This window comes from Carassius carassius, chromosome 25 (genome assembly GCF_963082965.1).
Source record: "Carassius carassius chromosome 25, fCarCar2.1, whole genome shotgun sequence".
Taxonomy (NCBI): Eukaryota; Metazoa; Chordata; class Actinopteri; order Cypriniformes; family Cyprinidae; genus Carassius; species Carassius carassius.
In genome coordinates, this window is record NC_081779.1 from 18,896,723 (window position 1) to 18,912,724 (window position 16,002).

Sequence of the window (16,002 nt, forward strand, 5' to 3'; positions counted from 1 at the left end):
GTTGCCAGATAGATAGATAGATAGATAGATAGATAGATAGATAGATAGATAGGAAGAAATAAATTATCCAATAACAATACACATAAAAATGTTTTTTTTTTGAAAAAAATAATGGGCAGCATACAACGTTCAACCCCCCCCCCCCCCCCCCCCAATGTTCAAACCAAATCTACGCCCTTGACTTCACACCAGTGAGAACATTCTCTCTCTTCTTATTCCTTTATTCGCAGCACTAAAGCGTCTCCTAACAAAGAGATTAAGACGGACCACGAAGTGAAAACAAAGAAAAAGTAGAGTCTGTTAGCACACGTCTCACTGAGATCTTTTCGGATCCTCTGCACTTCATCGCGAATGTGCTTGATCCGCGGTATAAAGACCATTACTTGGATGCGGAAATAAGGCAGCGCGCAGAACCCGCGTGGAGACGGAGAAGCACCAAGCGCAGGAGACTGAGATCAGAGCGCAGAAAAAAAGACTCGTGTCTGCACCAGATGAGGGACATGCACCCTCGTTGTCTGATGTGTTCAGTGGAATTCTGCAAGAAAGTGCCTCAAATAATAATAATACATTGGCTATTTTGTTCTTAGGCTACTATATATGTGACATTATATATCAGATTGTAGCCATTTTTCTGCTAGATTTCTGTTTTAATTTGATAAAAATGTTTATTTATGCCCTGGCCCTATTTAAATACACTCTCTCAAATATTTCTAAAATGTCAGGCAGATGACAAGCTCAACTGCTCAACAGCTAGATGGTTATCTGTCTGAAGTCCCCATCCCCAGAAGTGATAACAGTCTTGCCTATACTGGAGAAGTAATGCATTTCCTAGTCCTACAGAGAAAAATTTCAAATACACTTCACCTAAATGCACTTTGTTTTTATGAGAGAACAGTTCATTTTAAAACCTTTCTGCAGGCCAGCAGGCCTGTACATTATTATTTAATATACACATGAGTGGGATAAATTTTTAGTTTGAATTTTATTTTAATACTGTGCATTGTTGCAATGTGCTTAATAAATATTTGCATAATTTGTAATTATGTATTTTAATGTTGTTTTTTTTAATAATTTATGTAATTGTAATTATCTTTGAAACTTTAATATTAATTTATGCAATTGCAATGTCTTAATTTTAGTAAAGTTAGTACACGGTCATAGCAATAAATGCAATGGTACTAATAATTGGCATAATTTCTTTCGATGTTTCGGTTTCGGTTTTCGGCCTTGGTTTTCTCTTTTTCGGTTTCGGCCAAGAATTTTCATTTCGGTGCATCCCTACTTTTTGGAGATATGAAGGATGCAGTACTACTCTATAAGTACTCAAGATTAACAGGAGACTGAGTGAAAATGAGCATTTCACCCCCCTCCCCCCTTTAATGAAAAGTCTGTGACATTGTTTGCTTAAAATTATTCAATGTTAGTATAAAAAACACCTTTTTAACCCTGTCAAAAACAGCTCTTTCAGAGCACACAGTTATGTAGCATTTTGCTTTAAATATTAATGAGCTCTGCTGACCCTGCCCCTCTCTTTTGAGCCACTCTCTGAGGGATTGTTTACTTTAGTCACATTCATCATGAAACTTGCTAATTAGCACCATATTAGGAAAGGCGATTTGCAAAGATTCATTAAAAAAAACCTTACAGACTTCCTCTATAGGTAGAGCTGGACCACAAATGATTCACGCGAAAATAGTATTTATGTAGATTGGGGGGTGGGGGCATTCTCTTCAGAAACAAACGTAATTCATTGCATATTCAGGGGCTCAGATGTAAGGAGTAAATGACGACTGCTATGTTCATTATTACATCCAACAACAGAACACTTCATTTGCTTGAGTCATTCTTGTCTACATCTGCTCTATCAGGGCCGTAGCTGGGGTTTGTGGGGCCCCGGTACAGGTTTTACCTGTGGGCCCTGTTTGAAATTGTGTAAATAGCACAAATAAACAAGGTTGTAATAATAAATAATAAATCAACTTTTTCAAGGTTGTAGGTGTCCAGGCGCAGAAACTGAATAATCAAATGTAAATAGCATTGCAGAGACTTCACTGTATAAATTAAACATAATTTAAGATGAATTCTTGTTAAAATTACAATGAAATTAAGTAAAGAGCAGTAAATATTTTTTGTCCATTTACAGTAATTTATTGACATTAAGGACATTGACAGCAGATAGTAAATTAGGCGCGGTTGCTTTAAGTGACAGTACATTCGGTATAATGATACACATCTGATTTCTTTCTCAACTGCCTGTCTGTGGGACGTCACGTTGATTTTGAGAAAGGGGCAAAGATTTCAGCAGATTCATATATATATATATATATATATATATATATATATATTTTTTTTTTTTTTTTATCATTTTAAGGTTGTTGTGTACAGACACTGCCAAAACACATTTCAGTTAAAACAACTTGTAAAAGTGCATGTAGCTTCATATGACCCCTTAAGGATGAGATGGTTTTCTTTTGAATTCATGTAAATAATTTTCGCAGTTATACATCAAAGTAATTGGATAAAAGACTAATGAGACTTAGATGAACTTTAATGAGGGCTTGGCTTTCTCACAATAACAGTTGAGTTGCTAAGACTAGTTAATCTTCAGCCGTCACATTTGATTTCTTCATACCAAACTGTTTGGCAGACATCCCAAGTCTCCCGGAAGTTCCGGGAGTCTCCCGCATATTGAAAGCGGCTCCCTGAGACCCGCAAATTAGTTAAAATCTCCCGGAATCTAGACCGAGCGAGCAAAAGCGCGTATGCGAAACAGATACTGTGTTTCAAACCGTGTAGCGCAAGCACGGCAGAGAGGGAGAGGGAGCGAGAGACCTTGCGTGTGTGTGCTAATGTGCGTGTGTGCGAAGCGCATGTAAGACAGAGAGCATCCTGATTGGCCTGTTTCTGCAAATCAACCAATCAATTGTCAGTGTGGGCGGGCTTTTATCTCTTGTCCCGAACAAAATTGATCAGTTATGTCTATCTAGAAACAGGAGCACCATTGCAGAGGGAGAATGCCACAAAACAAAAAAAGTATAAGACACATTTTACGGCAGACTACACGAAAGTGTACTCCTGTCTTATAGGTGTCAAACATAATGACAGTCTTGCTCAAGCATTGCCCATGGAGTGTAATATGATTGCAAAAGGCATGTTGAGATGAGTTGACAAGTTTAATTTCATCTGCATATTATTCAGGTTAGTTGCCAAGGCTACATGAAAACAACCAACTCCTTAGACCTGTTTAAAGTTGCAATGGAAAATAAATAAAAACAGTTTACATAAATTCTATAAGCAGATTATATAAATAGTAAAAGTAATCTACATATTTAAACATAATTAACAAATAATTACATAGGCCTATAGCTTATAGAAATAATATTTTATGCTTTTATATCTGTTAGGGACCACAGCATGTTAGGGAGGGTAAGCGCAGGGAAGGCTGCTCCAATATATCTCAGTTCTCCCATTCAGATGGGGTTCTCCCATTCAGATAGCAAAGTCTCACTAAGAAGGTGACTACAGCTGAGATGTATTTCCTTCCTTTTTTTGGGGGGGTGATACCTCCCTGAAATGACTTTTTGCAGGTTGGGATGTCTGCAAACTAAACCCAATACAAGCAAACACAACAGTTTAAGTTGTATTCAGCAATGCATGGCCTTGCTCAGGGTTTCTACATTGCAGTGCAGCCTGCTGTGAAAATATTGCAGTTTATGAATTATGAATTGGGTTTCACATCATTGTTGTCAGTGAGATACTAGGGTTTTGGCTACAGTTCCCAATGTGGAGATCTGGATTCTGAGAGAACTGATAAAAAAATTTTGCACCACAAATTCTCATGCCAATAACAAACCAAAAATAACATCCCTGCCAAAATTAACAGGGTTTAGGAGACAGTCTTCACAGAAAATTTGAAAGCTGTTCTTTAGATTAATTTCTGTTAACAATAGATACACACATTAACGAAGTAGCTATTATGAAGAAAAATGTAAACCAAACAGTTTTGGTGACCATTGAGCATTTAAAAATATATATATTCTTGAAATATCTTCTCATGTTATTTTCTGTTTGTGGCAACATTTTTGGGTGATCTACGCAAAACCAAGGTCTCTTTCTATATGGCACAAGTGTCTCTTTCAGTGTAAGTCAATGGTATTTTCTGTCACATTTTTAATGGAATTCTTAAGTCTGATCGCTTAGAAAAGCAACAGTCAGGTATTATTTGAGATGTCATGTCCACAACCCAAACGTCCAAGCAGATTATGCAGGTTTAATACAGTATGAGCAATACAGATAGTTACACTTGACCAAGCCAGTGCCATTAATACATGGAAATCACACAAAGATGGTGAATAAAAAGGCTTTTTCCTCAAACTCTCAATTAATATTCAGTGACAGCTGAGAGAAAAAAAATTGAGAGAAAGCAAAGGAGATGGTGAGGGAGAAAGAGAACTACTCCTCTGAGAGTCAAACAGCTCTTCTCTGCCTCATCAATATGGAGACTGCTTGAGTTGCTCTCAGGTTGGAGAGGTGTGATGAATAGTGTGTGTGTGTGTGTGTGTGTGTGTGTGTGTGTGTGTGTGTGTGTGTGTGTGTGTGTGTGTGTGTGTGTGTGGTTTGACAGATGAGGGAGAGAGGGATCAGTTGGGATAGAGGGGGAGGTAATGAGAATGAAAGACAGCTATCTCACCCTGATTCCCGGAGCACTCCTCTTTGCCTCCGCCTTCAGCCAAGAGGCTCGCAGCGCCGGCTTGGTTTTCTTGTAATCCTGTTTTCCTGAGAGAGAAAATGAGGGGCTCGGGTCATTCCTGCCATGTGACACTGGGAGATACATTTGCATTTTGTTTTGGCTGAAAGCTTTTTTTGTTAATTTAACAGATTAATAATGTTTTAATAAAACAAATATGCAGTTGTCTTCATCAATTTTCTATTACGATTCATTAAACTAATGCATTTCACTGAAACATTCTTAGTTCACCTTAATGTATTTCCCTGTTTTAACCCTTATTAACATTACTTAATATAAGCCTGTTAACCTTCTGTGCTACCTGATATAAGACAAATTAGTATTTAATTTATGCATGACTGATTGAGTCTGAGCTTATTTTAAATATACAGAAATGGATTATCGCAAACTCTTAATTATTAATTATTGTAATTATTAATTATATATTTTTTTTATTAAGAACCGTTTCATTATTACATACAATGTGTCACATTTCATGTTTATTGTGGTATTGCAATTTTTTGTTCTAACAATTATTATTTAAAAAAATACAATAAAATGCTATTCATACATACAATGACTTACACCTTGATATGATAAGCATGTTTTTTATTTCAGAAGATAAAAAAAAATTATATTGATATTGAAAGTTGCATTAAAATGAAAGAAGGCATTGTTCAGTATTTTGGCATAATAGTTTGGCATAATGGTACTTTTTATTTAATTAATACTATTTATTAATGAAAAAATTAAGAAAAATAATACATTTATTTTAACAAAACCATTTCACTACTTATTAATATGAAAAAATAAGTTCATATGGTGCAACCAACACGCATAAACTATTTATGAATTTATAATTCAGGATATTTTTAAACAAACAAACAAACCCAAAAACATATAAAAATATATTTCAAACTTTTTGAAAAAAAAAATGATCAAGATGTGTAAAGCGATGCATTTTTGTAAAGCTACTTTGCACTTGACTTTTTTAAAAGTACATTTAAACTTCTGAAAAACGGAACAAGTATTTCAAAACCATATGAAACAAACATAAATATAGCAAGTACAACTGTGCTTTAAAAGATTTTTCTTTTACCCTATTTGCCATTTACCCATTGCATGTGGGTCATTTATACTATTTCACACCTATTTTATATAAAAATAGAAGGTAGTATACAGAGCATACTGCACATGAGTGCCCTAGTTCAACTCAGTAGCAGTTAACAGGCAAGCCCTGCAATGAACCCGCCAGGCAAAGCGGCCACCTGGAGCGTATGTGTGCAAGGTGTGCGAGGAGTGTGGTGTCTCTAATTAGAAACAAACAGACGAAGGAAAAGGAGTGGAAAAGTGGGAAGGCAACAGCTTGGTGGGCAAAGGGGCCATCCTCGCTGGCTGCGACAGACCTGGGTCAGACTCAAGGTCTCTGTGAGAGCTGTTGACACACAGGGGCCGTTTCAAGTGCAACTCCTGCCTCATTAAGACTTATTTACATGGAGTGGGGAAAGAGAGAGTGTCCTTATCCATCTTCAGCAGCAGACTGCTGGGCTGGATACTCTCAGATGCTTAAGCTGGACACTGACCCCTCCCCAGGACATTCGCAGGTCTCTCCTGCCTTTTTTTTTGGTGCACCTTCTGTGTGCGACGCAGGCCTGCAAGAGGTCATTATCAGAGGTAAACATCTTGTTATTTTGTTCCAGTGCTGAATTATGGCTTGATTCGGTACAGACTGAGCTGTTAAATAATGAACATTGTGTTTGTTTGCAGATTCATGTGGAATAGTTCTCAGTTCGGTCTCCGTGGGAAGTGCCTATCATCTGTGCAAAATACTAAACTGAATTGACCCTGTACACCTTAAAAACATTACTGACCAATCGTATCTTAGCAACTGTTGCTGTTTGCCAAATTATCAGGCATGCTTTCCTTAGTTATATATGAAGAGTTCAGATGCAAAAGCCTCTAAATGCCATCTGAAATTTGCATCTAAAATTAGGATTTTTATCAAGCTCCTATGCTTAGGTTGAGTCATTTTACTTTAATGGCAATGTGCAGGTCCTTTGCCAGACGATTAAAGTGGAATAACTGAACATAAATATAGGAGCCTGATAAAAATCCTAATTTTAGATGAAAATTTCAGATGGCATTTAGAGGCTTTTGCATCTGAACTCTTCATATATATATATATATATATATGTGTGTGTGTGTGTGTATTAGGGATATGCCGGTATCAAATTTTCCTGTTGCGGTTAATTGATAATGCTTTTATCACGGTATACGGTATTATCACAGTATTGAAATTTTGTTTTAAAAAGTGGTCATAATAAAGTATAACAGGTTAAATAACTTTTTTTTATAACAAAAATAACTAAACATTTAAAACAATAAAGCATTACAGAAAAATATATAAAAGTTAAATGTTTTACACATTAAAGTGCAAAAGAACTATAAAAACCAATAGGTATCACTTTACAGTAAGACCTCATTAGTTAGCCTTAGTTAATGCATTAACATTCAAGGCTAGGCAAGGCAAGTTTATTTATATAGCACATTTCATACACAATGGTAATTCAAAAAAAGTAAAAAAAAAAAAAAAAAGGCATGAAGAAACATTATCACAAAAATAAAAAAAACAATTTAAGCACTTGAAAATGAGAATTTTCATGTGATTTTCAAATGATTTTACATAAAATACAGTGCAATACATAAAATATAGTGTAATCAGTTCGGACATCTTATAGTGCTCATTGAATAAATGCACAGCTAAACAATGACATATACATTGAAATATACATTTGATATAGATGTTATTAATCTTTGTTAAAAAATCTTAAAAGTCTTGGGTCATGTTAGCCCATTAAATAACACGGTTGCAACTTTCAATTTTAACAATGTGTTATTAAATATTGGAATACCTAAGATAAATGAATGTTCAGAATAATTTTTTCATTGGCAGTTTATTTTAACTAATGAAGCCATAATGTAAAGTGTGAATGAACAATAAAAGATCAAAACACTTTCAAACAATATCTAGGACATTTGTAGTCCAGATTAAAAAAAAAGAATGTTTGAAGATAAATAGCCTATTAAGTCTAAATATTTCAGTAGTTGGCACTGTAATAAACACCATAGGGAAAACACAAATCTGAATGGTTATTTAAGATTATTTTTATGTTTACAGGGTAAGGGCTGCATTTAGCACCATCTGCTGTCAGAGACTGAATGTGCTTTCATTCAGCGTGTCTCTCACGTGTTCCTCCATGTGCTTCTCATGCGTGCTTGTTTACATCAGAGCTCATGGCTCCTTCAAGCAGCATACAGCGATGTTGTGCATTTTAAACAGCTGATGGGAATAATATTCTTAAAATGCATTCCAAATTTGGAATAATTTGTAATGTATATTTATTCACTGTATTTAGAAGAGCCCACAATATAACAATATTGTGCATATTAATCGCAATATATGCATTACCGAATACCAGCACAAGTCTAGTGTGTGTGTGTGTGTGTGTGTGTGTGTGTGTGTGTGTGTGTGTTTGTGTATGTGTGTGTGTGTCAGCCTTCATTTTTTAAAAGAACAAGATTATGCATATTATTTGTTTTATTATTTCTATTAAATAAAGATGGTCAGCGTAATTTTGAATCAAGTCTAATTGTTAACATTTTTTTTCTTTATTCTTCATTGAATAAATTATCTTAGCAGTGTATTAACAGTATTTATATGTAAAATCTCCCAACAGTATATTAAATAGGCTACTTTACATGTGAATACAGCTGCTGGGTATATTTACTTTAGAAATCCACCAAACAGGTCCATATACAGTATTAGTAGAACTAATGAAAAAAAAAATCCTTGTTTATATAAATCTCCTATTTATTCGTTCTGTAGCCATAGTAACCAGTGTGCAGGGCTTAGATAAGTGTTAGATAAGTGGGGCCTTTTGTTGTTCACGAAGCCAAAACTTGTCGAGTGATTCTTAAGATAAATTTCCTTGATTTTTAAAAAATGTTTTATTTATAAAAACTAACAAAGTATGTTTTTTTTTTTTACATTGAACAATGATGGAGCTATTCTTTACCCATCTTCTATGGTGTTCTTAGCAGCATACTGTATAAAACAAAAACAGCTCCTTATAAAAAAAAATGAAAATGTTATATTAGTTATGAACAAATACAAAGATGTAACTTTTTATATGGAACTCTATAACTCTTTATATTGAGTGTGTTTTTACTCAATTGGTTCTCTATAGGGCTTATGTTTTTTGGAACAAAGCAGGAATTACGGTCTGTCTGAAATGGGCTCCTGAAGGAATATTGTAACGGGGCTCAATTACATTAAGCATGTTCTTAAAACCTACGTTTTCCACTTCACACCAAACGCGAATAGAGCGTCTGGCGCGAATGATTTCAATGTTAAGTCAATGCAAAGGCGCGTTTACGCGCGTCTGGAGGTCTCACGGCGCGAAAGACGCGAATTCGCCTCATTCGCGCGTCTAGTTCGCGCGAATGACGCGAATTGACGCGCGAATAGAGCGCTTTGCGCGAAACGCGCGTTAAGCGCGAATGGTGCTTTTTGTGCATTTAGCGTTTGCCGCGAATTCGCGTCTGCCGCCCGAGTTGAAAAATTTGAACTTTGGCGTCAATTCGCGCCGCGTTAACCAATCAGGAGCCTGCTAGAGGTCACTCATTCAACAGTATGTTCCTGCAGCCTCCGGGTTGTGCAGGAATACCCTTCTCCACTCATTCAACAAGGAGGAACGACTGATGTTGTCAGTGAGCAGTCAACCGGAGCTCAGTATGCGCTGAAGGCTCGTTGCAAAATGGCCAATGCGTTTAACAGACCAGAAATAGAAGATCCTCCAATAACCAACAGGTCTGGTGTTTGGGTGCACTTTGGATTCCCTGTAAGCTATAATGGTGATGATAGAATGAATGGTAAATAGTAAGGTCTCATATCCGCGGCTATAACGTAAATGTAGCCTACCAATCGCGTGCGGTGATGTCTTTTGCCCTGATTGAATCCGTTGGAAATGTCTGTCTAAATGCTGCGGGGATAGTTTGTTGCGTGTATGTTTCTCCTTTTTTTCGTCTTTTCCCAGATACTGACACACTAAGGTGATGTCGGCGTAAATGAGTTGACATGTTTCAAGTATTCCCGCTGGTGTTTTTTTTTTTCCGCTGGTGTAGGGGAGAACCGGGGCGAAAGTAACGCGGGACGAAAGTAACAAAGCGATTTTCTCAGAGCCTATTACTGCATTTGCATTCCCAGCTATGACGGTATATTCAGCATTCAATCCTTGATGGAGCTGAGAAGTATCACGTGATTTCTTCATCATTTCCCACAGTTAGGTTGGTAAAACTGTTTTCGAGTACAAAAAGTAAATTATTGAAGCGGTAATTTTTTTTAATTAGTTGTGTTGTTTTTTTTGTTTCATGTGTCACAGTAATGATCAATCTACAGGTTATTTAGTGCTTTAACACATCCTAAAGTTTGCATTATCAAAGTTTTTAGTATAAAAGTAAATCAGGTTTAAATGTCAGGAGTTCCTGTCGGGACGAAAGTAACAGTTGTTACTTTTGTCCTGCTACAGTGACAAGAAGTATTTATTTTGTTCCGGTACATGCTATTCTGTGAATTTCTGTCTCTTGCATCATTTATTAAAATGTTTATGTCATATTATACCAAAAGAATATGTCTGAGTGAGGGTCAGAAAGACAAACAGTGGTCTGGTTTTATCCAGATGTTTATGAGAGAGCGTTTCTGGACATAGAGGAACATCTGGGCAGCAGTGTTTCCAGATGTTTTAATGCACATTTTGAATTTATGCATAAAAACAACTGGATGGAAACATGAATAGGCCTACTGTTACATTATGTTTAGAATTCATATTATGCCAATGTAATTTAATTATTATATTGTTCATTCTGTTGAAAAAATGTTTTATAAAAATACACTGAAATAAAAAAATAAAATAAAATAAAATAAAGTTTGTACAGTCGGGTTTTGAGACATTTGATGAAACTTAAATTTAAAATAAAAATATAAATATGTAATTTAATAATTTTTTTTACAAAAATAAAAGACAGAATATGTTTGCAGTTACATATTTACAAGGTCATAGTCAGGTATACTTAATAAAAATAAGAGTAACAGAAAATAAATCTAGCTTATATTGTTGTGTTACTTTTAACCCACCTATGTGTTACTTTCGTCCCAACCGATGGGGTCAAAAGTAACAATGTGCAACTTATGTTCAAATTGAAATTATACTGAAGCCTTTCTACATTTCTACAAAATACCACCTGGTATTGATAGACCACACTTATGAGTTACTGACCACAGCAGAAATATATCTCTGTCTACAACATTATCTTTTAAAATGATGTTTTTCTGAAAAATGGTACTTTCGCCCCTGCTCTCCCCTACCCTAGATGCGACATATCGTTGTTTTTTTATCCACCACTCTCTTGCCATCACCATTATAGCTTACAGGGAATCCAAAGTGCACCCAAACACCAGACCTGTTGGTTATTGGAGGATCTTCTATTTCTGGTCTGTTAAACGCATTGGCCATTTTGCAACGAGACTTCAGCGCGTACTGAGTGAGCGAGCACCTGACTGAGTAGCCTAACATAAATATATAAGTTGGTGTTTTTTTCTTCTTCGGGGGTGTCAGGGGCATTGCCTGTTACATCGTTTGGGTTATTGGGCTACCTTGTTGAACGCATATCATTATATTTCACAATTTTTTTTATTTTCCAAATATAATTAATTAGTCCAACAAACCGCTCGGTCCATAATGCGTACCGCGTACCGAACCGAAAGCCTCGTACCGAACGGTTCAATACGAATACGCGTATTGTTCACTCCTACTATATATATATATATGTTTTTTTTTTAAAATCTCAACCTGTTTAAGCATGTACATCAAATTAATTGTCAGCTTCCTTTCTGCCTCGCTTCCTATTTCAGCTTCAACAGGAATTTACGCTCGCACCTGCAGAGATTTTACATGGTGTGGAAAGCAAAACTCGTTTTGTTCCAAGCCAACTGGGACAGATTAGGTGTGTGTCTTATTTTTCTTGAAACTTCCTGTTGTGGTGCAAATGCCCAAAACAAACAGCCTCAGCCATCTGTTCCAAATAAATAGTTAATTGTAATCGTATCAGAGTTTAGAGTTTAATAAATTGTTTATATAGCGAGACTTTGTGGCCCTGCCAGTACACTGAATCGCACGTCATTGAGTTCAATGAGGCGTTTTTCTCTGTGTGAGCACTCGCTGATGATGACGACTCATAATGGCCTACTTGGCTTTGCTGTCTCAAATTGTGCTCAAATTGTCCAGCAATACAAAGGCGGGCTTTGAACGCACCTTCGCTCATTAATCACCATTCAACTGCATCGCTGCAGAGCGAAATCTCCCTCTACTTATTTACCAAAAGCGGAGTGGAGCCTCTCAAATAGAATATGGCATTGTTTCCAGTTTGACCCCTCTGTACACACTGTGCTGTCAGATGTTGACAGGGATGTGACAAGAATCAACCCACGGGGCCAAGGGTGCCTTTCAAAACTCCTGCAGATGATTTCATTTCAAAAGCCATGAGTCCTTATTCACAAACTGATTCCCTTTACATCAGCCTGGTGCTTTTCTAACATTTAGCTAATTCTCTGCAATTGTTCTTGTTATTAGATTGCAATAAAGTTCTGATAAACCCACTGTCCTCGGGCAACAAACATATAAATAACTTGTGAGTTATACAAAAAATTGTGAGGGGTCTGTTCAAACAAATCAGAATGTTTGGAATTATTTTCAATCACATAGCAATCATAATTATTATTAAATAAATGATTAATTCTAAAAGACCAAATTCAATGTACATCAATGTGAAAAATAAACAGAAAACCTACAAAAACTAAACAAATGCTGTATATTTTCAGGTCAAAACGTGTGAATAGGCCTATACGTGCCCAATTCGAATCCAGCACTGACAGATTGCACACGTACTGGGAGTGTAGAGAGGTCAAAAAATAAAGAAAATTTGACCTTGTAAAAAAATCGACTCATTCCACACAAAACAGAGAAGCACTTTACCACAGTTTTTGTCTGTACAGGGAGCAAAACCTTTGCACACAGGCTGCGGTAAGTGTTGAACATCAGCTAAAAACAGACACATTCGTAATGCACAGGTGAGAAATCTGCCAGTGGGTGACCTGCTTAGACCAGTTTTGAAAACTGAGAAGATCTGTAACATGCAAGATCCATTCAGCCCTCAAATCAGAGATATTAAGACCATATACAGAATCAGATTAGTTGAGTGCACATTCACGCAAAAACGATCACAAACAGAGAAAGTTAATAGGCAGAGATGTGTCTGGTCATGCAAATAATTGTTGGACAAAGGCAGAGAGGATGGTGTGAATGATCTTGACTCAAGAGGGATGACCAAAAAGACCCCAGGAACCCTTTTGGTGGTTGACAGCTCCAGAGTCCATTATGCAACTTAATAACAGTATTTAAAGTTAATGTGTCTACATAAGCCCTACAAGGTACCTGACATTACAAAAGCTTTCTCCCCTTAAAAAAAAAAAGGGGTGGGGGGGGATGGGGAAGCAAGACTTAGGGATGTAATGATTAACTAAGAGCCGGTCGAAAATCGATTCAATATGTGATGATTCAAATCGGTTGAGATGCAAAACAAATCGTGATACAATTGGAGAAGGAGTTCAAATGAATTCATGTCTGATGGGAACTGACTATATTTAGAAAAAGTTTACTTGGTATTTTCTTTTCATCTTGCCTCTGAACAATGCATAATTAATGCATTGCAGTAGTAGAACACATTGCTGTAGTATTCATAAGCGCAGTGCTGTTTTGTTTACAGCGGTAACGCAGGAAGAACTGTATCATTGCTGTTCATAAGCACCACCTGCTGTCAGAGAGTGAATCTGCATCTCATTCAGCTCGTCTACTGTTTCGTTCAGATATGTTTTATGTAATATAGTTTCACAAAACTAAAGTCAGACCATTCTGTTTTTGCTTCAAAGTTTTGAAATTATACAGTCTAATTTAGATTAAAAACTACTCATGCTGCATGTATGCTGCATCCTTGTTTGGATCATGATTAAAATCCAGTGCTTGCCTCTAATTTTAAATGGAAAGAGCAATGACAAAACCTTAGTTTGTTCATATTAAGATATTTATTTTATTTTTGTAACTTGCTTGTTTGTTTTAAAATTTCTATTTAGTTTTGTTATATTTAAATTTTACAAAGAAAAAACGTGCTGCAATAGCATAGTAAAACGACACCTTTTCATACTGTATAATGTCTTTAATCTCATTTCGTAAAATAAATGAGAAAATTGAATTGTGAATTGAATCGAATGAGTGAATCGTTACATCCCTACCTATCAGGATAAAAATTACCTTCCCATTACATTCTCAAATTACGATCTGTTTTGCTGTACACTATTTTGGACACTTTTTTTCTTAAACAGACATTCTCCGAAATAGGCTGATATAGACTTCTTTTCAAATCAAACTGAGGGAAAGAGAGGGAGGACCAGGGTGGAAATCAATTGTTCACAACCTGCTGTTATGCCTGAATTGATGGGACGCAAAAAAAAAGTAAACAATATGGGATGTGTCTGAGATTCACAGACTAAAGCAAGGATACAGCTTGTTATGTTGCTAACACAGAGCACAGGCACAATAAGGCAAGGTGACAGAGCAACGCATGCTTAATAGTCATACTAAAGGGTCTGATGTGAACTCACATAAAATCATGTGTATGAGACAGGTTGTTTCTGTGGGGAGACTTTGCTTTAGTGCCATTATAGAACTATGTCTCCATATCTCTTCCCTACAATGAAAATGAAGAACTTCCAGAAGTACAATGATGGATGCAACTGGACTAACAACTATTCCAGATAAAATGCCTAAAGGTTATTTTATGTGAAGAAAAAAAAAAAGATCATTTAAAGATTTCACAATCATAATTTCTACTGGTTTAAGTTACTACAAAACCAACAAAAAGATGAAAGTGATATCTGTATACACAGTGAAACAAAGTAAAAGTGTTTGGCACTAAGCACAAAACATTTCCTGATCCATAATGTGGCTATGTTCAATGATAATAGCTTGATTTTGATGTAATCTAATGTAAAATATATATAAATAAAAAAATGCTGCAGATATATGTACAGTAGCTATTGAGAGTTCCTGAAATTTTCACATGTACAGTGGGTAAAAAAAAAAAAATAGCTCAGCTCCCCCAACCCACAGCATTGCTAGGTATTTACAGCACTGTTCCTCTTACAGCCCCTAGCATCCATACTGACATTGTCTAAGTTACAGTATAAAATAAACCCTGCATTCCTTCCGCTATCACAGCTGGCATGCTAACCGGTACTGTGATTGATATGACTTACAGTGCCTTGGTAAAAAAAAAGAGGAGGCAAAAGCTAATGACCGTTTCCTCTAAAGCTAATGCTACATTATATAAGAGAAAACATACGTCTGGGGTTCAGAGACTTTTAAACATGAAGACTGTATGTGCAGTTGTTTATTTTGGGCTTTTTCTTAAACATGCTGGTCTTTTCCCAGCTGAGCATTCTGATAATCAGGTCTGTTCATGTGTAACATTCATAAGCAATATAATGACAGCGGCTGAAATGAAGGAGAAAACACAACATTTCAGACTCTCTTTAATAAAACACTGGATGAATATTTGATGAAGGTTACCAAAATCCATATTAAAAAATAAAGCCCTCTGGAAAGCACAGAGGTTCTCACTGATCTGTTTACGGTACTGATCGACCGGCAACTTGACAGAACTTGCATCCTTTTCCCCCATCCTTCATTCACCTGAGAGAAAAACAGAATGAAAAATACATCACGTATGAGGAAAGACTAGGTAAAAGCAGTGAACAGTGATAGCTCTGTGTCTTTTTGCTTACAGCAATCAAATGGAAAATACTACTGCTGTCCTCAAGTAGAGTATGGCTCAAAATATTAAATACTTTTGCCTTACTATGTGTATGAATGGGAATACTACCAAAGTTCACCTTATGGATAAACACTGCTCATCTACAAATCACCAAGAACAGTGTTCTCAAATGGTTTTCCTTCAAGGATTTTACATTGAATGGCAATGCGACTCAGTGCAACACTATAAAAATATTCACAAAATGAAACTGAGTTTTAGAACTACTGACAATACCCCGAGCCGAGTTAGCCACCCCCTGCCCCTCCCCAACTCCTACAGTTCCATTTTTCATG

General features: G+C 36.2%; 1 pseudogene; it reads right to left on the reverse strand.

The window, feature by feature from the left end:
* The window catches only part of LOC132104733 (triple QxxK/R motif-containing protein-like), a 35,168-nt pseudogene extending 19,579 nt beyond the window's left edge, over positions 1–15,589 (reverse strand).
* Between the last annotated feature and the right edge of the window lie 413 nt (positions 15,590–16,002).